Source organism: Petaurus breviceps, unplaced genomic scaffold (genome assembly GCF_028583685.1).
Source record: "Petaurus breviceps papuanus isolate PSGF00001 unplaced genomic scaffold, PetGlider_PUasm1.0 139, whole genome shotgun sequence".
Taxonomy (NCBI): domain Eukaryota; kingdom Metazoa; phylum Chordata; class Mammalia; order Diprotodontia; family Petauridae; genus Petaurus; species Petaurus breviceps.
In genome coordinates, this window is record NW_027185697.1 from 11,471,251 (window position 1) to 11,489,160 (window position 17,910).

General features: G+C 43.5%; 1 long non-coding RNA gene across 2 annotated transcripts in view; it reads right to left on the reverse strand.

The window, feature by feature from the left end:
- Positions 1-17,565, reverse strand: part of LOC138146141 (uncharacterized) — a 49,105-nt gene extending 31,540 nt beyond the window's left edge. The window contains exons 1-2 of one of the 2 annotated variants that reach the window (XR_011164401.1): positions 17,427-17,565; positions 14,210-14,260 (exon numbers count right to left, since the gene is read on the reverse strand). This is a non-coding gene — a long non-coding RNA (uncharacterized lncRNA). The remainder of the gene's footprint in view (positions 1-14,209; positions 14,261-17,426) is intronic. The other variant, XR_011164402.1, reaches the window with a different exon arrangement.
- Positions 17,566-17,910: the final 345 nt, after the last annotated feature.

The window sequence follows — 17,910 nt, forward strand, 5'->3', positions numbered from 1 at the left end:
GTCATCTTCATGCCCCTATGTCTACACAAGGGCACAGGCTGTCTCTTCCCATCCGCCCCCACCCCAAGTCCCCACTGGAGAGGCATGTGTCTCATTCCTGGGAGACTTGGAAGCAGCTGGTTGTGTTGAAGATGATAGGTTGGGCTCAGCACTGTGGCGCCCCGGCTCTGGGCCGGAGGGACAAGAGCCATAGACGCCTCCAATCCCATAAACACCTCTGTCTTGCCAGACGCTGATGTGTATGAGAGCAGCTGTAGACCATGGCAGAGTGCTAGGCATGCCAACAGCTGGAAGCATCCCATGATGACCAAGACATAATGTCTTGTGCCCTAGCCTTCCCATCTTTAAGAGTACAAAGAAACTCTGGGGTAAGAAATCACCAACAAATTTACTTAGAGACAGATTAGGTACTTGTCTACATAGTGCAGTGGGAGGTCCTCCTGCCCAGACATATTCCACCTATCTGTCACCTGACTGGAATTCTATCATTCATACTACACTCCTCTGGGTTCAAAATCCCCTGCTCATTTATTCAAAAACATTTAACCCCTATCAGGTGCCAAGCATCGTGATGTACTAGGGAGAGAGCCAGGAAGACCTGTGTTCAAATCTCACTCTGACACATAGTGACTGTAACACTCTGGGTGTGGGATTTAAACTTTCAGTGCTCTCCACAACTCTGAGACTCTAAGTTGAAAATAAAGTGCCAACCTGCACTTGGAAAGTGAGCTTCCTCAGCCAGGAGATCCTACTACCGATAAAACCACAAGTCCAGGACTCTTCTCCTGGAACACCTTGGGCACTAAGGCACCAGCTTTGTCCCTATCTTGCCCACCTCCTAGATATCTCCCCAATTTGCCACCAAGCTATATAATTCCTTTCTAGTTCCCCTTTATGGCTAGTCTTCCTCCACTAAAATGTAAGCTCCTTGAGGGCAGGGAATCTATTCAACATCTTCCCTTTACACAGGAGGAAACTGAAGTCAGAGAGGGAAAGAGGCATCATAATTTAACTTGTTGGTACATTGTACACTATGACATACCCAATCAGTGGTCAACTACCTTATTAAGACAGGTCCCTAATAAATGCTCACTCTAGATAATATTTGTAAAGCCCTTAGCACAGTGAGGGGCACTTAGTAAATGCTATATAAATGTTAGCTGCTTTTACGGCTACTAACTACTAGTAGTAATAATAGCAGCAGTAGTAAGTACTATATAAATATCAGTTGCTGATAGTAGTAGCAGTAGTAGTAGTAGTAGTAGTAGTAGTAGTAGTAAGTGCTATATGTGTTAGTTACTACTTTTACTAGTAACCACTATATAAATGTTAACTGCTGCTGCTACTACTACCTACCAGTTGTAATAAGTGCTGCAGTTGCTGCTACTACTATTACTACCACTACTAGTAAGCAGTATATAAATATTAACTGCTGCTGCTACTGGTAGTAGTATTAAGTGCTGTAAGTGTTAGCTGCTACTACTACTACTCTAGTAAGTGCTATATAAATATTTGCTGGTACTAGTATTATATAGATATAGCTGCTACTACAAGTGTTTACATATATGTATGTATATATTTAGTAGCTGCTGCTAATACTAATACTACTACTAAGTGTTATATAAACATAGTTTCTGCTACTACTAACCACTAATTACTACTAGTAGTAGTAAGCACTACTACTAATACTGCTACTAATGGTAGTAGTAGTTAGCATTATATACATGTAGCTGCTACTATTAGTTAGTGCTATATAAATATTAGTTGTTATTATCCAGTCAAGCCAAGCATTTGCGTATATTAAGCATTTGCTATGTGTTGGAATCTGTCCTAAGTGCTAGGTATACAAATACAAGTGAGAAGATGACCCCTACCCAGAAAGAGTTTATGGAGGAAAATATATAAAAGGCATTTAGTCAGGGAGGGGAAAGGTGAGAGGAGGGAGGAGGCATGGTAGGAAAGGGGCCATGGTGATGAACTCTAGAGAATCAAAGGCAAAGTCAGGCTGGCCCGGGCCCTTCCTCCAAATGAAGACTGAAGAGGAACTCACCAAGGGGAGAAGTGAGACAAAGGGGCAGAGGAATCTTCCAGGATGAAAGACAGCTGAGGGAGGCATGGTCAGAGGCATGCAGAAGAAAAATGAGGGATTCTAACAGCCATCTATTCTAGGCTCTGTGCTAGGCACTGGTGATACAGACAAAATGAACAGTCCCACCCCTAGGAGCTTACATTCCGTCAGGGAAAACAAGGCGCACTCATATAATAATTACAAAGACTAATTTAAGCAGACACTGTGCATTGAGAGGCTCTCAATAAAGACCTCCTGTATCATCCAAGCTGCTTTTTGAAGGAAACTGGGGAGTCTGGGTCCTAAAGGTGAGGAGGGGGCACATTGGAGGGAGGGGGTTGCAGCCTGCATGTAGGCATGATGGTGGGTGCTAGAATGCCATGTAGGAGGAACAGCAAGCAGACCAGTCCTGCTGGAACTTGGAGTAAGAAAAGATGCCAATTCCCCTAAGGGAGAATAGTTTCAGTCAGTCTTCAGTATGAGTTTATCAGAAACTTTCTACCAAAGTATTATATAAGAGCACTGAGGCTAAGGAGGGGATGAGGAAGAAGGAAAAAGGCAATGTGTGGGCATCAGGCTCCCGAATGGGAGGAAGAGGAGGAGGAGGAGGGAGAGTGAGAAGGAGGAGGAGGAAGAGGAGAAAGAAGAGGAAGAGGAGTGAGAAAGAGGAAGAGAAGGAGGAGGAAGAGGATCAGGAGGAGGAGGGGGAAGAGGAGGAGTGAGGAGGAGGAGCAGGAGAAGGAAGAAGAGGAGGAGGAGGAGGAGGAGTGAGGAGGAGGAGTGAGGAGGAGGACTGAGAAGTTGGAAAACAGCACCCAAGGAGATGTGATGGGGAGCAGTTGGGGGCCACCACCTTTGCTGCCACCATGATCTTGCTCAGGTCCAAGGAGCTTGATGACAGAGCTGGGCATGGACAAGTAGAGATCCCAGACAGGGTGTCTCCTGAGCCAGGAGCCAGGCTCTGCTGCCACAGGAATCACAGGCCAACTTACTCCCTGCTGTCCCAAATGGGGCTCCAAACAAAACAAATCAGTGTGTAATCCAAAAGCCCGGGATTAGACGCCAAGACACCTGAGTTTTCATCCCAGCCTGGCCTTACAGCTTGGTCATGTGAGTTAGCTTTCATTTCAACTAAGCTTAATTCAACAACACAGGACCCAAAGCTAAAGGGAATTTAGAGACCATCTATCTAACCTCCTCATTTTGCATAGAAGGAAACTGAGTCCAGAGGGGGAGAGACATCATAGTGGAATTTGTTTGGACATAGCTGTACACTATGACATGCCCAACTTGTGGACAGCAAACTTCTTCTTGATCTTCAAGGAGGGCAAACTCACCACCCCCCAAGGAAGCCCATTGCACTTTGGGGCACGCTATTTTTCCTGACAGTGTAAGTGTCCTGCCCCCTCTCCCACCACCACCACCACCTTGCTTCTGGGTTCACACTTGGGACCAAATAAGACTAATCCTTCCCCCACCTGATAGCCCCTCAGATACTTGGAAAAAAAACTATCCTATACCCCTGAGTCTTCTCTAGATTAAACATCCCGAATTCCTTCCAAATCACTCTCATGTGTCTTGGATTCAAGACTCGGACACTTTTCCAGTTTATCAATGTCCTTCTCAAGCTGCAGTGTCCAGAGTTGAATACATATGAGGCCTGGCCATGACTGAGTACAATGAAGCTATGACCTCCCTATTGCTAGAAGCTCTGCCCTCCCTGCCCCTTTCATTTAATGCAACCCTAGATCTTATTGGGGATTTTTGGCTGCTGATACCAAGCTGGCGATACAATAAGACTCCCAGAATTTTTCAGAACTGCTTTTGGATTGTTTCCTCCATTTTGTTCTTGTGAAATTGATTTTTTTTGTACCTAGCACTAAGTTTACATTTATCCGTCTTGAATGTTCTTACTAGATTCAGCCCAGTGATCTAAGTCATCAAGATCATTTCAAAGTCTGACTCTGTCTACCAGTGTGTTAGCTATCTCTCCCAGCTTTGATGAACACGTCATCTATGCCTTTATCCAAATCACTGATGAAAATGCTAAATAGCAGAGGGCCAAGTACTATCCCTGGGATACCCCACTAGAGAACTTTTGACATTGAACCATTCTTCATTCTTTTCAGTCATGTCCAATTCTTTGTTACCCCATTTGGGGTTTTCTTGACAAAGATACTGGCATTGTTTGCCATTTCCTTCTCCAGCTCTTTTTACTGATGAGGAAACTGAGGCAGAGAGGGCCCAGGGTCACACAGTAAATGTCTGAGGCCGGGTTTGAACTCAGGTCTTCCTGACTCCAAACCTTGCACTCTATCCACTGCCCCACCAAGCTGCTTATTAAACCATTAATGACTATTTTTAAAGTCAAGCCTTTCAAATCATCCTGAATCCATCTGATTTTGTTATCATCTAGTCCACAGCTATCCTTCTTTTTCACAAGAATAACATACTTTATCAAATGCTTTGCTTAAATCTAGGTAAATTGTGTCTATAGCATTACCCTCATCCATTACTTTAGAAGTACTGTGAAATAAGAAAAAAATGAGGTTAGTCTGGCATGACCTACTCTGGGTGAAGCCCAGCTTTACTGCTTCACTCTCTCGGCATTCATCAGCCATCTCTTTAATGATATGGTCTAGAAATTTCCCAGGAATTGGGAAAGGCCAAGCTCACTGACCTAGATTCTGTAGACTTTTCTTTTCCCTTTTTAAAAATCAGAACAGCATCGACCCTTCTCTAATCTTGTGTCCTTCTTCACATTTCCCATGATCTTTCAAGTGCCACTGATAGGAGCTTACATCACGTCTTCCAGCTCTTTCAGGAAAAGACCTGAAAAAACATCTGGGCCAGGACACTTGAATTCATCATGGGCTCCTAGGTGTTTCTACCTATCACCTTACATCTTTTAGGTGTCAACTCCCTATTAGTCACTTTTGTTCTGTTACTTACAGTGTGAAGGTCATCATCCTTAGCAGAAAAAATAGAACCAAATTCAGAATTGTGAAACTCTGCATTAGTTAACATTATCCCATCCACCTTTTTTCTCTCAGGAGAGCTAAAGAAATTCCTTTTCTTTGTCCTTGGCTTCTCTTACCAGCATCAGCTTATTTTAAGCTTTGGCATCCCTGGCAATATTCTCTTAGGACAATGCCATGCTCTTAAATTCATCCTCTGTGACCTAACCTTATTCCCATCTTCCACGCATTGCATTTTTAAGTCTAAATTGGTTGGTGAGTTCCCTCTGCATCCACATTGCTCTCCTAAAATCCCACATTTCCTCCTCATTAGAATTATTCCCTTTGTATTTCCAGAAATTCATTCTTGAGCATCCCTCTTCAAATGACTTCTCCAAAACATTTTATTCCATTAAATTTCCTCTGAATCCTTTGAAATCTATTTTCCAAGAATCTAGGGTGCACTCCTTTTCTCTATCATAAACTCTAAGATGGATAATTCCTCCCCACCGAGTTCTCTCCCTGGTAATGAGAATCAGACCCAGAACTAGATTTCCCTTGTTGGTTCTTCCATATTTTGAAGGATGAAATATGGGAAATTGAGAAGCTGTAGACAAATATCAACAAACACAGAGGGAGGGGAGTGAGAGAGTGAGAGAGACAGAGAGGAGGAGAAGAAGGAGGAGAGGGAGGAGGAGGAGGAGGAGGAGGAGGAGGAGGAGGAGGAGGAGGAGAAGAAGAAGAAGAAGAAGAAGAAGAAGAAGAAGAAGAAGAAGAAGAAGAAGAGAAGAAGAAGAAGAAAGAGAAGAGAAGAAGAAGAAGAAGAAGAAGAAGAAGAAGAAGAAGAAGAAGAAGAAAGAGAAGAGAAGAAGAAGAAGAAGAAGAAGAAGAAGAAAGAGAAGGAGGAAGAGGAGGAGGAAGAGGAGGAGGTGGAGGAGAGATATATGGAGAGAAAGACATACGCACACACAGAGAGAAAGAAAGAGATGGGGAGAGATGCAGAGAGACAGAGAAAGAGAGAGAAGACAGACAGACAGACAGACAGAGACAGAGAGAAGTTCCAGAAGGTGTCTGGACAATTGAATTAAGTCCTCCATTATTACCACTGTGAATCTTATAATGTTTCCAAAATTTCTCATTTGTTTCCTGTTTCTGCCTCTAAGATCACCTCAGGCTCCAGGTCTGTGATCCCCATCTATAAAATTTGGATAGTAATGACATGATATTTATTTACCACCTTAAGGTGTGGAAAGATCAGGACTGAGGATAGGGACTGGACCTGTGATTTCATTGACATAGGGGATTCCCAGATGAGGAAACTACCTCTACAAATGCAAATCACTAGCTTCTCTGACATTTCAAGTGAGGAAGGAGAACATTCCAATTATGGGGGACCAGCCTGTGCAAAAGTACGGAGGTGGTAGATGAAATATCAAGTTCAAGGAAACAATAACAAGTACCCCAGTCTGGCTGGAAAGGAGAACACTCAAGGAGGAGGAGAAATGTGAGGCCAATCTGGAAAGAAAGGTTGGAGCCAAATTGTGGCATAGAAAGCACTTTACAAAGCTTATGGTATTACATAAACATTAGCTCTTGTCATAACACCAGTGGGCTGGGCCATGATGACTCCATGCCACAAGGTTACCCACAGCTACAACCTTGACAACACCTTTCCAGCCCTTCCCTTCTTGTGTGAGGAAGGTCTGGATCAAGAGGTTGAAGTATCCCAGACTGGGAGCAATATGGGACCTCATCCAGGTTAACCCTTTCATTTCACAGATGAGGACCCTGAGGTCCCAAAAAGTCACATATATAAAACTGAGAAAGACCCAGAAGTCATCGGTCTATTTGCACCCCCCAACATTTTATCAATGAAGGAGCTGAGGTCACAGAGCTGGAGGAGAAGGAACCCCAGAGTCTGTCTAGTCTCACCCCTTTTTTGAAAGAACAGGAAACTGAAGTCCAGGAAATGAAGTGATTTTCTGAAGGTCTCACATCTAGCAAGCATCAAAGGCATGATTTGAACCCACATTCTTGGTCTCCAGAAGGGGGTGCTCAGTCTTCCTTTGCTTAAAATGGGACCTGAGTTTTCACTGGTACAAGGAACTACTGATGAGAGAGTTCCCACTGTCATTACGAGTGGGTGCTTATGCTGTAGCTTCGTCTTCAAGAATCACCTTGCGTGATTCTTGAATCAAATCCACATAGGACTTGTCCAAGGTCCTATGCCCAGAATCCAGTGCTCCTCTCACCATACTCCAGGGCTCATAATTGCCCAAGGACACACAGCTAACAGGTAGCAGAGCTAGGTCCCCCACACCAAACTGAGCCTCCTCCAATGCCCCATCACATTTCCAGCTGAAACAGACCTCTGGATCATCTAGTCCCTGGGTTCTTAACCTGGGGTCCATAGGCTAAACTTCAAGGGTACCTGTGAAGATGGGTGGGGGAAAAATACAGCTTTATTTCCCTAACCTTCAACTGAAGCTTAGAATCTCTTTCAATTATTTAAAAATATTATTTGATAAAATGGCAATAATAATAGCACCTACTCCCCAGGATTGTGGTGAGGATAAAATGAGAATATTTTGCAAGTGTTTTACTAACCCTTAACTACCATATAAATGTTATATAGCATCATCATCATCATTTTTTTTCTCTAAGAAGCCTTCACTAAGTTCTCAAAGGTATCCAAGACAAAAGGCTATGATCCCCTGCTCCAGCCCCACCCACCTCACTTTACAAATAAGAACACTGAGGCCAAGAAAGGAAGAAACAATCTGAATGATTTGTCCCAGCTCTCCGTTCCCCCCCACACACACACACAGACACACACACGCACACACTCACACAAAGAGACACACGCACACAATGCACACATGCACACAATCACACACATGCACAAACATGCTTACTCACACACAGAGACGCACACACACACACACACACACACAGAGGCATTATTGAGTTTTTCAGTTACAGATACCCCAGCTCTTCCTACCACACTGTACCAGAGTACAGCCTCTTTGACTCCCCTCTAACTTGTTGTGACAGGGTCAGACAGAAGCTGGGTGAACCAGTCATCTTTCGTAGGCAAAGTGAGTCAGGGCAACAACCAGGTCTAGCTGAGGCCACGGGGCTGGCAGCCTGACTCACCCTTGCTAACTGATGGACAGACACACAACCCACTGGGGTGGGAGCCAGTGAAAGTGCTGGGAAAAGGCGGCACCCGCCACGGAGGACACGTTCACTCAGTCATTCGATAAGCCTGTTTTTAGCACCTGACATGGCCCAGACCCAAACTTGGCACCAACCTGACTTGCTGGCAATGAGCAAATGCCTCTATGATGTCATCTGAGGGTTACAGGAAGGCTCCCCTGCCCATGACCTGCCTGAAATTCTACCATTAAGCTTTATGCTTCAGTTCATATGGACCATGTCCAAAGTCATGTGATAGGGGCAAGGTGGGGCTGCAGAGATAACAATAACAGCTCCAAGTGTGGGTTGGCAAAGGTTTAACAACCAGCTCCCTGAAGGAAAAAAATATCTATATGCTTCAAGGTACTCTATTCACATTCTCTCCATCACTTTCCTAAGTCTAGACAATCAACACAACAATAAACCAAACCCTGATTTGTAGCATTTGTCAATTTCTGAGGTATAAACGCTCGTATTGAAAATTTAATAATCAGCTCTTTAGCTCTAGCACACCCCTGAGACCCAAATTTCATAGGATCTTAAATAGGAAGAACCTCAGGGGCTCCTAGTCGAATCCCCTCATTTAACAATTGAGTGACTCCCCCAGAGTCACAGAACACTTTCCACCGTAACAATTGCCATCCAATGCTCCTAGTTCTGTTCTCTGAGGCCAGACGGAGCAGATCCCCATCTGTTTTCCCCAGGACAATCTTTCAAATACTTGAAGACAATTAGCATGATTGCCCCTATCCTCCAGCCAATCTTCCCTTTTCTAGGCAAAGTATCACAGATCCTGCCAATTATTTCTCTGAGTTGTGCAACGTAATAGGAAGAGGGTTGACACTGGAGTCTAAGGACTACAATTCAAATTCTGACTTTGCTATTTATTCAAATCTAAATTGATCAGAGTTTTCTGTGTTCACTCGGGTCTCTTTGGACAACTCCCCCTTTTCTTCCTCTTTAGAACTGCTTCTGTCTCTTATCTGGATTTTACTCTTGAAAGTCCCCCATTCCTCCTGGATCGACTTTCCCTATAGTAGCTGTAATAATAGCAGTAATAACTGCTATTATAACGCATTCATATAGCTCCTTAAGGCTTGAGAAACACCTTGTTTGCTTTCTCTCATTCAGATTGTAGACAATTCTGACCACTGCCCTTCACAATTATAATGGCATTTGATCCTCACAACAACTCCAGGAAGTAGCTACTTTTATGACCCCATTATACAGATGAAGAAACTGAGACAAACCTCTGTTCAGTGACCAGTTATCATACAGCTAGCAAGTGTCCATGGCCATATTTGAACTCAGGACTTTCCAACTCCAGGCTAGGCACTCTATTCACTGCACCCCCTAGCTGCCGTTCAGCTTATAGACAATTCTGACCCCAGGATTTCTTTCTTCTGTGCAAGTGCCTTCTAAGTCTTTCTCTTTCTTCAGCATTTCCTCTTGTATTATTTCCCCCATGGTTCTCTGTATATAAATCTTGTCTCTCCAGTGAGGAAAGATCCCACCTGATTCTTCTTGCCTGCTCTGTCATTGTCTTCCTGTGGGACTTTCCTATCAACGTCAGTTTCTTCATTTGTTAAATGAACTCTGACTCAATGATTATGGTAGAGTATTAATGGTGTTATTTATATGGTGCTTTAAGATTTGCAAAGCACTTTACTAAAATCATCTCATTTTATCTTTACAATCACCCTAGGAGTTAGATGCTACCATTTTCCTCATTTTACAGATAAGGAAACTGAGGCAGACAGAGGCTAAGAGACTTGCTTAAGGTCACATAGCTGGATAAGTATCTGAGGCTAAGTCTAGGGTTCTATTCACCTACATGCCTAACTCTGAAGTCAGAGGATCTGGATTCGAATCCTTCCCCCAAAGCTTGCTACCTCATCCATCAAATATAGGAGAAAGCAATTCTATTGAAATGCACTTAGCAAGATGTTTTTTAAAAGCAAGTTCACATATCTCAGGTTAAGAAACTCTCATCTAATCCAGGTGCCCCTTTTGCAGATGGAGAAACTGGACATTCCAGTTGTAAGAAACAGATTTTCCTGTGCTGGGGAATCCAAATTCACCTCCCTTTCTCTGACCCCTTGCTGCCTCCTCCAAAGGTGGAAGGCTGTTTCCAAGCCTTTCTTACTCAAAGAGCAACTTCCTTGAGAACATACCAAAAAGTGGGTGGCGGGGCTGGAATGAGGCTCCTGGCAATCCACCCTCATTCTGAATATGATCCCCTAAGATACCATGTCTCCATTATCCATCCCCTCTTAACCCCCATTAAGTATCCACATTGACTCCAGGCCTTGGGATGGAACAAATACTTTTCTCTTTTGAAGAGTTTCCTATTACAGTAGTGAGCAGGGGCCCATCTTAATTATTATACAATGTGGTCTCCATTTGCAAAAACCCTATGCAGTCTAACACAGTCAAGATGTGCTGGTCACGCTGCAGGGGAGAAATGGGGAACCCAGCTTCTGGTCCCCATAGAATCAGGGACAGCTCAGAGTTTGGTCAGGCCTCTCTTCAGGAAGCCAGGGCATGGGGTCAAGAGTCCAAGGCTGAGGCTACTCTCTGCAAAGAGGAGGCTTTGCCCCCTCACCTGAATATATGCCCCGTAACCATGTCTGTCCCTCCCATTCTCTGGCCCCTTTCTCTCCCTATCTCTGTCCCTCTCCTAGCCCCATTCTGCTGCCCCCCACCTCTTCCCATGTCTTTGTCACCTTTCTTTCTCCCAATGTCACTATCCCGTTTCTTGTCCTCTGTCCCCCACCTCTATTTCATCTCTTATTTTTCTCTCCATCTTTCTATTCTTCCTTTCTCTCTCAATTCTCTCTCCCTGACTCCTCATTGTCTCTCCAAACTTCTTTTTCTTCTGGTCCTTGTTGCCTACTTATCTTTGTCCCTTCTTTCTTGCTTTTTCCCCTTTTTCTTTCTCTTCTCCCCTTTCTCTCTGACCTCTCTCCACAATTCTTTCTCCTGCACCATCTCTCTCCTTCCATCTCCATGCCCTCCCTATTTTCTTTTTTTTTCTTCTTTCTCTCTCTCTCTCTCTCTCTCTCTCTTTGAAGGGCAATTGGGGTTAACCTGCCCAAGGTTACACGGCTAGTTTTTTTGTGTGGGTGTTAAGTGTCTGAGGCCGGAACCGAACTCGGGTCCTCCTGACTTTACTCACTGTGCCACCTAGCCGCCCCATGCCCTCCCTATTTTCTAACCCCTTTCACTCTGACTCCTCTCTCCATCTGTCTCCTTGGATATCTTTGTTTCTCTACCACCCCATTACCCATCCCTGTACCTGTTTCTCTGTCATTTTCCTCCCCCCCCCCTTATCTTCTTTCCATTCCCATCTCCCTTTCTCAGTCCCATTCTCTCTGTTCCACACCCAGTGTCTCCCTGTTCATAGTCAGTGACTCCTGATCTCCTTTCTGTGAGTTTCTAGCCCCTGCTGTGGGGAGCACAGGCCAAAATGACTTGCCTGAAATACCAAGACTGGGGAGCAGTGATGGCTGTGATTCCTCTCTTTTACCGCCCCCCCCAGCCCTCATTAATAAAGAGAAACCTCAAACCTCCCTAGCCCCCAGCCCTCTCGAGCTGGAGATTAGATACAGATTGTGGAACCCTGGGAAAAAGAATGGTGGAGGCTGAGCTGGCTCATTAAATGAGAAGGTCTGGTCTGACAAGGCTCTAACCCCACAGGGGAAGAACTAGAATGTGCCTTGTTTTACTTTCTGGGTTGTTTCTCCCACATGTCACCCCCTTCCTCCCCCAGAACTAGAAGAGTCCCATCCTAGGCAATGGAGTTGGGGGGGGGGGGCTTGAGGGAGGATAAAGGATCCTAAATCCAACATTTGAAACTGCCCCCAAAATTGTCAAAGGACAATTGTGAAAGGGCTTAGCGCTGGACCCAGCACGCAGTAGTGTCTTAATTAAAGCTTGTTTTCTTCTTCCTTCTTCCCTCCCTCCATTGTTTTGTTGCTCTTTCTTTGTATTTCCAGAAATTTATTTTTAATTAATTTGCATTCCCTGGCCCATAGGAAGTCCTTAATAAATGATTATTGGTTGATGGATGGATGATCATAGCCTGACTCCAAGACTACTCAGGCTCTTTTCCCCACCTGTGTGCCCTTTTCTCTCCTCTCTGCCTTTATATTTTTCTCCTTCCCCAGCCTTCAAGGCTCAACTCAAGTGTTACCTCCTCCAGGAAACCTGCAATGAACCCCACAGTCTTTACTGATCTCCATTTTCCTAACATTTATTGTCTGTATGTACCACAAAATCTACAACCTGATTAACCAGTGCCCTGGATTCTTTTCTCTCTCCCCATAGAAGAGTTGTGTTCTAGATAAATCCATCTAGAAGATTCTCAGGAAAGAAATTTTACCTTGTCTTTCTTCTGTCTCCTCTTTAAGAAGCTCAGGGATGGGCACACACAGTCTGAATCGCTTTAAGGAATTCACAAAATCTCAGTTGGAAGGAACTTCCAGGTTCAACTAGTCCAATCCATATCTCAGAATAAAGCGACCTTACAACATCCCCAGCAAGTGCTGTTCTAGCCTTTGCCCAGGTATGTCCAAAGCAGAGAAGATCTATTATCTCTGCCTGTGTGGGTTGGCCTTTCCCTAGCCTCTTAAACGTGTCTGCTCATCCACCTCATAGATGCAAGGTGCCCCCAGTATAGGAGACATTAAGCTAAGCCTCTTGTAATTTATTCTGTCTTACTCCAAATTCTCAACCTAGAAAAAGTCAGGGTCTACATTCAAAGTCACAAAGATAGAACCTGAGATAGTCAAAGAAAAGCTTTCCCAGGGAATCTCCTTTATTCCTCCCAGTTGCCGATTATTAGATTTTCTTTGCAAAAAACCTCCACCTCAGATTCTAGAACCATCTCTTTCTTAAAAGCAGCAGTGGAAAAATAAAGGTTCTCACTTTTCTCTTTTCTCTCTGTTGTATCAAATGTGCTTTTGCTTAAGATTATCAACTGAGAGAGTGGTTGACCATAGCCTTCCTATGCTCAAAGATCATACCTGAAGAATTAATCATTGGTGGTCTTTCAAAAGCAGTCACCAAAAGCAAAAATTAGAAAAATGCAAATTAAAACAACCTTGAGATATCCTTTTATACCTACCAGATTGGCTAAAATGATTGAAAGGAAAAGTGACAGATGTTGAATGTGATGTGGAAAATGAGGACATTAATTCATTGTCGGTGAAATTATGAACTGATCCAACCATTTTGGAGAGCAATCTGGAATTATACCCAAAGAGTTATTAAACTGCCTACATGCTTTGACCCGACAATACCACTACTTGGTCTATTTCCAAAGATGGTTAGGGGGAAAGGAAAAGAACTTCTATATTCTAAAATGATTATAGCAGCTCTCTTTGCAGTGACAAAGAACCAGAAATTGCAGGGATGCCATCAATTAGGGAATGGCTAAACAAGCTGTGGTATGTGATTGTGATGGCATACTACTATGTTAGAAGAAATGGTGATCCCAATGATCTTAGAAAAACATGGAAAGACTTGCACAAAATAATGAAGAGTGAAATTAGCAGAACCAAGAGAATGTTGTGTGTAGTAACAGCAATATTCTTTTCAGAACAACTCTGAGTGACTGAGTCATTTTGATTTATAAATACCCAAATTAACTAAAAGCACATATGAAGACACTTTCTGCATCCAGAGAAAGAACTGATAAATGAAAGTATGTATAGAATGATTTTCACATGTATATGCATATTTATGTCTGATGATAGCTATCTCTAGGGTGGAAGGAAAAAATTTACATGGTAGCTTTGTCATATATTTAAAAGGAATAGCAAGTTGTACATAATAGATTTTCAGTCTCATGTGCAATCATCTTTTTATTATACTATGTTATGGAAATACTTGTTTTGTTCCATAAATTAAAAATTAAAACCAAAAGTGAACACCAGAAAGAAGGGCCACTTTACTGCAAAATTTTATTTCTGTTAGAAAGTACCTTTCTTTCCCTCCATTTGTGTGAGCCATGATGATTTCTGCCCTGTAATTCCTAGAAAGAGAGAAAAAAAATCCCATATGTGTACCTGGTTTGCTTTCTTAAAGATATCTTTCTTTGCTTTCTGTTAAGCTAGTCTAAATGCAAGGAAAGTGAAAGTTGTGAATCACCACCTTAGAAACATGTTTAATAGTTACTAAAAGTGTTCCTTCTAAGTAACATATTACTACAATTTTTGCTTATCTCTTGTGTACGTATATTATTTGCATGATTTTTTTTTGTTCAGAAATGTTCAGAATAGGGAAATGGCTACGTAGATAGATAGCTCTAGAGATAGATATTTCTTTCCACTCTGGTTTTTTTTCCTTTGTTTTAAATGCTCCTAGTGGCTTCTTGTTGATTCTTGACTTTGAATAGCTAAAAATTGATCTGGTCTCTGCCAATCCCCATTGTTCTATAAAAGCTATGAACTCATAAGTAAAGCATCCATATGAATGATTTCTTTCTCATCCTGAGCCTGAGGGCATGTAAGACCAACTTTCACAAATTCAGGTGAAAGGATTTCTATAAAGTTAGATGTTAAGTTTGACCTTTAGCCCCCATGAGCCCCAGGTGCTAGATCTTGGAAGCTTAAAAAAGTAAGAGAACTCCATTGCCCACACAGGGCAACTCAGTATAGAAAGCAAAACCAAAGACCCAGCTACTCTGACCTGTGAGGACCAATAATCCTAGGTCTAAGCAAAGGACTGAAAGACCACAAAACATCTACAAGCCTGGAGCCCACCCATAATACTAGAGCTTTGGAGACCCTTCTCAACCACATTCCTACCCATATGAGACTAAGGATCAGCCAAATACATTTAGAATTCCATTCCCCAAATTTGGCAGCTAGCTTGCTTAGTGGATAGACAGGCCAGACTTGGAGTCAGGAAGATCTGAATGAAAACTTCCTCAGACACTTTCTAGTTAGCCCATTTCCTCATCTATAAAACAAAGATAATAATTGTACCCTACAGAGTTGTCGTGAAGGTCAAAGGAGATGATATATAGAAAACGTGCTACATAAATTGGCCATTTTGTAGTAGTAGTAGTGGTGGTGGTGGTGGTAGAGGTGGTGGTGGTGGTGGTAGCAATTATCCCTATTGTCTGTTTGTAAGTGTGCATGGGCTGATTTTCCTTTTTCTGGTGTGGTGACTGAATTAGCCCCAAAGGCATTCATTTAGAGAATGTTTGATGTTAAGGGCCATGAAGACCAATATGACACAACCTTCCCGGGTCCTGAATGTCCATCCCATTTTTAGAGAGCTCCCGTTGTTGACATTTTCCTTACAAAAACACAAAATCAGTCTCTTTATGACTTCTCCCCATTGTTTCTGGTTCTGCCCTCTGAGGACAGGTAGAACACACAGGAATCCTCCTCTCCAGGACAGACCATGGAGTATTTGAAGGCAGCAGTCATGCCCCTCCCCCTCTGCCTTCTCTTCTCCAGGCTCAACATCCCCAGGTCCTTCAACAATGGCACAAGTGTAAGACACCTCAGAAGCCCTCCTGTGAATGTTTTCCAGCTCAGGAAACACCTTCCTGAAATGCAGCACCCAGAACTGCCCCTAATTGCCCAGATGAGGGCAGAGTCCAGTGGAATGAATTCCTCACTGGCTTTAGGAGATCTCAGCAGCTTTCCTGGTGCTACATCACATTGCTAATTCACATGGAACTTGCGGTCCCCCAATACCCTCTGATCATTTCTTTATATAAATGGCTCCCTCACCATACTTCCTGCATCTTATACTATTTGTCAATTTCCTGAACTTTCATGTAAAACTTTCCTTGTATTCAGTTTCATTTGACCAGTATGTCTTTGAATCCTCACTCTGTCATCACCTATGTTCACTGTTTGTCCCAGCTCGTGTTACTGGCACTTCTGATGAGATGCCAAATGCACCTTCATCCAGGGTACTGGTATAGCACAGGAGCCCTGGGGCCCTCCACTCAAGACCTTCAAAGTTGATGTCAAATCTTCCTTGACTATTCTTGTTTTCAGTCATTTAATCAGTTCTAACTGCAAATAATTGCATTATCTTGTAACCCACTGGTCTGATCATTTTGCCAAAAATGGCAAAAAGACTGTCAAGTGTTTTTGCTAAAATGTAGGCAAACTGTTTCCCTTGTATTCCTTCATACAATCCAGCAATGTCCCCAAGAAGCTTCCTAATGGAGGAGAAAACATGTACAAGCATGATCTATGATGTAAAATTCAACACGCCCAAAACAGAACTCATTCCCATCCTTCCTAAACCCACCCCTCTTCTAAATCTCTATTTCACTTGAGGGAAGCAGATTCAAATCATAGGAATCATTTTTGATGTAACCTTCTCCCTCACCCTGACATATCCAATTCCTCGAATTGGTAATGGGATAAAAGAGTATGAATGGCTCCTTGAAGCCCACCCCCCACTGCCAGAAACTCAGCTCAAACCAGAGGTCAGAGATGGTGTCTCCTCGTACAAATGGCAGAAAGTCTTCTAGTTAGGACTAGACATCCAGTCCTGGCAGCCTCCCCTTGTGCCTACACATTGCCTCTGCACTAGAAGCAGAGTCTGACAGTGTGGTCATCACTGGCACCTAGTCCTGAGGGCTGCCCAGATGTTTGCTTTCAGGGCCCCTCCATTCCTGAGCAGAGTCCTCCAGGAAGCCAGGATAGTGGCTTCCTACCCTTCCTTACAGGTCCTGCGAGGTCCTCACCAATGTCCCATCATAGAGAGGCTCTGAGCTCTAGAGTGACCTTACAGCTTCTTTCCAATTCTCTAATTACTCCCAGTTGCCCCAAGGAGTGGTACCTCAACAGCTGCCTGAGGGTCCTGCCATAGTCCATGGTCCATAAGCCAAGTCTGAACACCAAATATGAAAGAATCTTGTGAGGCAGAAGGATTAACCTCCTGCGAGATAGCTCCTCCTGGGTATACCAGAAAAATTTCAAATCCAACAATGTTCAGAGGGTTTTCTTCTCCTACAGAAAAAAAGTGGCCCTCTTGCAAAGTTCCCTATTTCTGTTGAGGTCACCAGTGTCACCCCAGTTACCAAGGATCCAAACTTCAGAGTTGTCCTTGACCCCTCACTCTCCCTCCCCTCTCACAACCAATCAGTTTCCCAATCTGGTCAAGGGCCCCCACAGCATCTCTTAAGTTCATCTCCTCCTTCTCTCCACTCATGTAGCCAATACCTGAAGTCAGGTCCTCATCATCTCCATCAGGCTATGACAATCATCTCCTCACTGGCCTTCTGTTTCTAGTCTCTGCCCTCTCCAGACCATCCTCCACACAGCTGACAAATTCATCTTCCTACAACACTGTTGGGTCTGACCAAGTTACAGCCCTGCTCAAAAATGTTCATGGCCGCTCCCCATTTCTTCTAAGATAAAATCCAAATGCCTCAGCCTGGCATTTGAAGTCCTTCATGGGCTACACCCAGCTTGCCTTTGCAGAATCATTTCATATCCTTCCCTACTCTGAATCCCAGTCAATTAGCTGTTCAGAGAATTCATCATTTCTTCTGCCATTGTTGAGAGGAGGGGTAGGCCTGATTAGCTAGAATTTTGGGGTGGGGGAATAGGGGAGAAAGAGCTGTCTAGTCCTTTTACTGCCCTTTCCTCTCCTCTTTCCTGGGACCTCTGGAATGTGTTCTCAAAGATGTAGAACGTTGCCTGA